The following is an 8,262-nucleotide window of genomic DNA, read 5'->3' on the forward strand; positions in this document are numbered from 1 at the left end:
TTTTGAAATTTCTTGTGCTTTACTCAAATCCATGGCATAACTATATAAGGTAGTCTCTTGCAGTCATATGTTTCAAATTCTTTTAAAAAATTTTCTTTTGACAACATTCAGCTTTAAAAATTTAAACGAAAATATCTTCCTTCGAAATGTACGCAAATCTTGTGTCCAGTGGCAATTTTTTTGAATCATTTATATTTATTAATATTTTTAAGTTCACTGTCATGGTATAATAAGGAAGGTAGTCTCATGCACTTATATGTTCAAAATATTTTTTACTGTACCTTCATTGCCAAAAATTATAATTTTTATTTCCTACTAAGCTATTTACGTACAGGTGACAATGACAAAAGTTAGCAAATATAAAGAAACGGACTATATAGAACAAGACTTTATATAAATATTGGAATAAAATTGAGACTACCTTTAATAATTATGCCATTGTTCCCTGTCTATAAAACCTATAAATATAAATTGCAACATTCTGAGAACAAATGTTGATCTTTCGATAAAATATTATTTTTTAATTTGTTGAAAATTTTTCAATCGCCATGCGTAACATTTTATGGAATTTATTTTTCATTTTATTTGAAATTGACATGTGAATTCCATATTAAGAAGGGTTGCCATTATCAATTTTTCAAATGAGACTATCTTGTATAGTTATACCATGGCTCAAATCCATATCAAATTTCAAATTTTCTTCTCAAAAAAGTTAAAGAGCTTTTTATCAGAAATAGTCAGATATATGTAAAAATATCGCTTATTTGCTGCAAGAGAGGCATAACTCAAAAAACGTGATTTTCCAGTTAACGAAGCATGATTGTTCGCTATAATAGTCCGCATGTTGTGTAAAAAATTCATATGAATATCCCTTACACACTCTAATTGAGAAGCTGTAGAAGTTCCTCTGTTCCATACAAAGTGTGAGTAAATTGAAAACTTATAACGAATTTTCTGCAAAATCATGTTTTTGAGTTATGCCTGCCTTGCTGCAAATGAGCGATATATTCTTGACAAAATATCTATCTCCATTAATAATTTTGGAAATTTCGTGTGCTTTACCCAAATCCATATCAAATTTTAAAAAATTCTTCACCAAAAATGATCAGAAATAGTCAGATATATGTAAAAATATTATATATTCCTTAATAACCGTATATGGTGATTGAGAATATTGAAATAAATAACGTTTACTACATTTATTACACTTTATACAGGTTTTCGACTTTTACACCTTTTTGACAGACGAAAATCTAAAAATTCGTCAGACGGGCCATTCCTGGTAGTGCAATGTCTACGTTGAAGCTTTTAATATTTATCATGAAAATATTTTATATGTGTTTTATTTACGTTTAAACCATGTATAATATTTTAAGATGTTCCTCTATTATATTTAGGCGGCTCATTTTTTTATTAAGTTTAGTTTGTTACTGAAAAAGGAAAGCTTTGTTTGTTATATATTTTTGTGGTCTTAATGAATATAAAATATTGTCTTTAGTTTTAATACATTACGATTAGTAATGCCTTTCCATATATTTTCTAATACACAAATACCAATTTAACATGCGTATAAATGATGTATATTAAAATAAAACATTGTTTTTTAACTTAATAATCTTCTCTTATTAGATTTTAGGAAAAAATTAACTTTTTTCATTTCGGACCAAACTACACAATGCTTACGCACGTGTTCAACGACTAAGTTGAAGAATACCTTATAGGAAATATATTTCTAATATAGTTTTGAAGCCGAATTTCGGTGTTTTTTAATGAATCTTGAATCTTATAATTGGGCTAATGTGATTGTAGGATTTTAGAACTCGTGTTTTGCTACGTTTACTGTATATCTCATTAATGTGCTCATTAAATTCCAAAGACGAAAATATGGTGCGTAAATTTTTATAAAAAAAACTTATTTTTTGGGCTTCAAACGTACGTACCCCATTAAAGTGACGTTGAACTCCGCGTGATTTTAATCTAATGAACTCAGCCGAATCTAGTGAACTCAGTTATGTCCGAATTCGCGCACTAAAACGGCGGATATAGGTACTTTGAAAGTAGGAAATCTGCCAAATCGAGTTTCGACAATTTCTGGTATAAAATCGCGTTTTTCTCGGGAAGGATTTTACACATGTTTGATGCTGTATAAATATATTCGTAAATCCACGAAAAAATGTGTCATGATATGCAGCGATATGCGAATAATATGCGTATTTTATCCAAAATAGACTATGGAGGTACATCAGCGGTGCTTATGAAATGCTTTTAAAATGGGGTTTGAATGATGGATTTTCTACAGCAGATTACTAAAATCGGATGCGCATAAAAATCTTAAACACGTTGCGTCATTTCTTTCAATGTTTAGAGTTTTTGTATAGTAAAGTGCATCGAGCGGCACACTTTGTAATACAAAAAATTCATAATTACGAATTCGCTAAGTGCACGATTTTTAATGTTTGTCATTTTTATGTATTTTAACTGCAATATATTTTGTAATTTTTAAAGTCGAAACTCTTACCAGAGGAATCTACCGATATCAAAATAATTTATAGAAGAGCATTTGTTGCTGATGAGCATTATTTTGAAAAACTCAAAAAACAAATGTTCGCGAGCGCTGAAACAAACAACACCAAAGAAAAATATAAAAAAGTAAACACACACACAGCGAATAAATGTGTGTGTAGCAGAAAGTGTTGAGAATAACAAAAGACATGCCCAACAACTATTGAGTTCACAAACTTTTGTTTTTATTCTTGTTGCTGTTTTAAGCATTCGCGAATGTTTGTTTTGATTCGTGAGCGAATGTCAGAAGAATTTCAACCACCAAACGAAAAGAACGATCGTTATTCTGTGCTCTCACTAGTTTGTTATGTGCGTGCGAACATTCGTTGGCGAATGCTCGTTTGTAAAAGAATTTATCGCGATAAATTCATTCGTAAAATGAATCCAAAAAGAAAAAAGAACGTATTTTGAACCATTCGCGAGCGAATTTTGCGCACCCTGGGATTTAGGCAAAACCGTATTCCCTTAACTATATAAAAAAATCAAGAATTAAAAAAAAAACGCTTTGAGGCAATTCAAAAATTAATTTATTTTATTTTTAGATGTCTTCGTGCTTTTATTTGTTTTCCGCGAATATAAAACCATACTTCAATGTGACTAGACACGTATGCAAAGAAAACAAATGAGTTTAACTATTTGTAAAGAAATGGGAATTAATTAAACTTATATTTGAAATACAAGATTTGAAACCGCTATAACTTTTGTACGCAGCATCCGAATTTGGGAACGCAAACATATTTTCCTTAGCCCATGTACCAAAAATCATAAATATGCTCGCGATTTTTTTTTCAAATTTAGATGGAATTTTAAAAAGATAATTGAAAATTCCCATACATATATTTTTAATATAAACCTTAAGAAATTTAATGTTTAAAAGAATGCAATTCTTCAGAAATTTAGATGGTACTTAACAAGTAATACGACTACACTGAATGTATGGAATCGAAATTAAATATTATATTTAATAAAGAAATTTTAAAAATACTTTGAAAATAACGCCAAAAATACAAATATATCATTGTTGCAATAAAAATACTGTACGTACTTTTTTCCAGAAGAATTGATTATGTCAGCGTGCAATTAATTAATTAATCTGAAATGAGAAGTAAAAAACATTTTTAGTAAATATTAGAAAATGTTAAAAAAATGTTTCTTACATATGTGCTGTCACTGTTTCATTCATATATAATCCCTTATGTTTGTCAAAGAACCAAAAATAAAACTATACTGTTCCAAATGAGTCGGTTTTTAAGCCAGCATTAATGTGTAAATTCTGATGAATGAGTATGAGTTTACATATGGATAATTATTAAACGTTTTCAAATGTAAAAGCTCGAAGTAATACCATAGACAGACGGCAGCCTTAATTTGCATAAAAAATCTTAATTGAATTAATATTTACCCTGACAGACGAGAGTCTCTACACTTACAAAACAGTTTTTTGTGTCAAAACTATTGTTTGTCTGTGTGTAGGGAAAAAATGTTTGCATTTGTTTTCAATAATTTTCGGGATTAGATCTTTATGAAAAAGATACATGATATAAAGGACGAGTAGCAGCTATGATTTTAGCAAAACAGCTCCCAATTTGAAAGAATGCTAGAATTTGCCTCTATCTATAATTTTTATTTTTATAAACGTAAAAAAATTTACAACAATTAATTAATTTTCGACAGCATTGCCATATTGAAATTGGTTAATTCTTGAGGATAATGTACGAGTTAATTTGAATTATGACTGTTAATGCAAATTGAGAATGTTGTCTGTCTAGGCTATAACACTAATTTTATTATTTTTGATATTTATTTGTTATTTATGTAACTGCGAGCGAATTATTAATAAAATATGGTCAATATTGAAATTTTTTTTAACATTGTTGAATAGTTTTGGATTTATTGATCTGTCCTTGTAAACTTTTCATGATATTGACCTCAAAGTTTATTTACATGGATGCTGTGTCTAATTTAATGGTTTGGGGATGTGCAGTCACTTATGTGGCTGCAGCACTCTGAGAAGAAAAGAGATAAAGACAGATCTATAGGAGAAAGAAGATTGGGGAAATAAAGAGAGATGAGAAGCTTACAGAAAGATATAAAAAAAGGTAAGATTGGAATAAAGTCGATGGCTATAGAAATATATTACGTGTCAAGGTTGCACTTTCCTAATCACTTTAGGTTTCTAATTATGCTGTAGATTAGAGCAGGTTCGGTTGTTGGGAAGAAGCTAAGACTCGGTAGGAAATGAGCACCCACTAGTCGGTGCCGCCTGTAAGCCAAGACTGGACTGTGACACAGAAGATGCTCAATTGTCTCCGTCCCCTCCTCGTCAACGCAGTACAGTAATCAATTGCATCAAGATCCCACCAAGCCCTGATATTGCAGTGACCAGTAATGATTCCTATCATTACTCTTATGTCAGCTTTGCTCTGGTTCAACAGTGAGTGCGTTCTTTTGGTAGACAGGTTCGTTGTGCCAGAGTTCATAGGCTCTTTCGTCGAAGAATGCCTCAAAGTTCCTGCAAAGATGACTTATGGGTGGTTTGATTGAGTCATCAATTGCTAGATCTGTGGAATGAGATCCTCGTCTAGCTAGTTCGTCCGCTCTTTCATTACCCAAGATGTCACAATGTCCTGGTACCCAACACAATCGATAGCTGTAAGTTCTTCCAAAGCGGCTTCAGATTTGATATAACAAGATTTAATGGATTTAAGAGCCGCTTAACTATCCACGAAGATAGTCACCGGTTCAACGACCTCTGCATCCAGACTTTTTATCAATTCCGCTGCCTTCCAAATCGCGATGATTTCAGCTTGGAAAACAATACAGTTGCAATCCAGCTTGTAGGTTAACTCAAGGCCTAGCCTTCACAGCAGACACCCGCCCCTGTACCTTTTTCCATCTTGGATCCGTCTGTATAAAAGGCCAGACCGTCCAGAGGGGGGTTACTTCGGTTTCAGTCGTCTCTACTAGGAATAACGACATCTACATTGTCAAATCTCAGGACTGGTGATATATAGTCGCTTAGTTTTACGCGTTGGTCCAATGTCATACCTGACTCGTTCAAGATACGGCCATGACCAAAGGTACAACTTCGCCATAGGTTTTGTTCTTAAAGCCTTAGGGCGCTACGCGCGGCCTGACACTTAATGCTGAGGCTCAGGGGCCTAAAATTCAACATTGCGTTCAGGGCTGCTTGTGGCGTACTCCTCCTGGCTTCTGTAACTAAATGAAAAACACGCCGAGGCAACCCAGGTGTTTAATGTTTTTTTCTCGGTTTGTGACTACTCACTCATTTCGTGGCCTTCGTGCTAATGTAAATATTGAAGCTTACAAAATAAGGAGTACGTCCCTTAGGTATCGTTTTTCGAAAATTTATCTGCATCTACCTTTAAATAATGCTGGCATGTCAAAAATAAATTTAGGATTGTTGTACTTGCGAATCTGAGTAATTTGACATATATTTTGTGTATGTAGTATGTACGGCTGCAGAGTAATACTCATTCGAAAATGGAAGTTGTGTGCGATCAATCTTCTAAAAAAAAACATTTTTCCAGCGAAATGGGTCATTCACGGTTCTTGATAGACCGCATTATAAATCTATATATTTTTTTATGGTACACACCGAAATCGGATGCGCGTAAAAGCATAAAGACTTTTCGGAAATTATTCACGTTTTACGAGTTTTTGGGTACTACAATGCAACATGCAGTACATTTTAGCCGTCAAATGAAATTTCGCAAAATATATATATATATATATTAAACTGCAGTACTTCCTGGAAACCGCAAGCGCATCAAATGATTTTGAGTTTACGCTATTTATTTCATAATATAGTTTATTTTAAGATTTATTTATATTTACAGAACCCCAAAATTTATCGGAATATACAATTATACATATGTGCAAATATTCACTGTGTATATGTCAATTTTTCGGCGAAATTCGGGTAAAATAGAAGTATGACCCAACATTTTTTTTAAAATTTCTTGTATAAAATTAAAAAATAAATATGATGACATTATTTCTTGAACCAAAAAAATTAATTTCCTCAATATCTTGTGTTGTTGTGTCTGCAATTTACAAACCGCTACACATACTTGTGTGATTTTGTGTTTAGATTATGGTGTGTTTGGTGTTTAGATTATGTAGATATTTTTAAATTAATTTGTAGATGGATATATGTTTTTAATATAATTAAAATAATAATGTAACCTCATATAATTTATTACTTTTCTTTTTTCGCGAAAATTTGCTTCATTTTTACGATTATTATATTTTATAACTAGCAAAGTGCCCGCTACTTCGTATGCGGAAAGGTAATACAAAAAATATTTCAGACTTAAGACTAGACTTAATTTAGCTCGCTGTGCCTGATTTCGTGTAAATCGAAGGATATATAGGGAGTTTGGTGCACTATTTACCTAAAATCGGACTAAAATATATATGGGAACTATATCTAAATCTGAACCGATTTTTCCCAATTTCAATAGGGTTCATCCTTGGTATTTTTCGAACACATAATTACCCATTTTCAAGACTACTTCCATACCACCACCAGTAAATTTAGTACCAGTTAGTATAAAAAAACCCCCTTTGGTACTTCTTTCTAACTCTCCGTCATCAATTTGAGTTTCCAAAGTTATCTCCATAGCTAAATACTACACTTTAACAGTAATCTAAATTCCAAATCTCAGGACCCAACCAAATCCAAATTGTTCAAAATTTAGTACCATCATAGTCATACGTAAGAATTTCTAAAACTACATCAATCTTACTCTCCGACAGTAATCTTAATCCCACCAAAGTCCAAATTTAGTACTTTTCGTACTCATAAGTACGAATTTCCAAACATACCTCAATACTCTTTTCGTACCCTTAAGTACGAATTTCCAAAAATTCCCCAGTCATGTTGTCCAATAATAACCTTTAGTCCATATTTAAGGATTCCAGCTCTATCCGTTCACTAAGAACCAAATTTAGTACCATTTATTATTTTTCGTAGAGGTAAGTACGATTTTATAACCACACTCCAACAGTAATTTTAATCATAAATTTCAGGATCCCAGCCCTATCCGTTCACATAAATCCAAATTGTAGCATATTTAGTACCATTTAGTACTTTTCGTACTTTAAGTTTGATACTGTCTACGTTCAATACTGTCTCAATCCTGTACTCTAACAGTAATTTTATTTTCAAATACAGTATTTTTCGGTTAATTGAAACTACGGTTAATTGGTTTCCACGCTTAATTGAACCACATGATGGGGCAACAAATATTTCATAGGAAAATACATGTAAATTTTCTCGGATAATTAAACCCTGTTAATTGATTTTCCCGCTTAATTGGTTCAAAATGCATGCCATCAAAAATAAATTTCCTTTTACTTTTCACCGGTTAATTGCATAATAATAATTGAAAAATAATCTGCCACTTTTTTACAAACATATTTGACATAATTTGTGAAAAAGACTAGGGACCTCTACTAATTCAAAACATATGTTTATTGCTAAGGGAAAACTGCGAGAAAACGTAATTTGTATTTGACATTGACTTTTTTTAAATCATTAGTAGTTCCAATTATACGTGATTACTGTAATTGAACAAACTATTCAATTAAGCGGGTTCGGATAATTGGTTCCTCGGTTAATTGAATAAAAATTTGTGCAAATTTTGATGTGCAATTAACCGAAAAATACTGTAT

Source organism: Musca vetustissima, unplaced genomic scaffold, assembly GCF_032173495.1.
Source record: "Musca vetustissima isolate MV318-11 ecotype Yass unplaced genomic scaffold, APGP_CSIRO_Mvet_v1 utg8587, whole genome shotgun sequence".
Lineage (NCBI taxonomy): Eukaryota > Metazoa > Arthropoda > Insecta > Diptera > Muscidae > Musca > Musca vetustissima.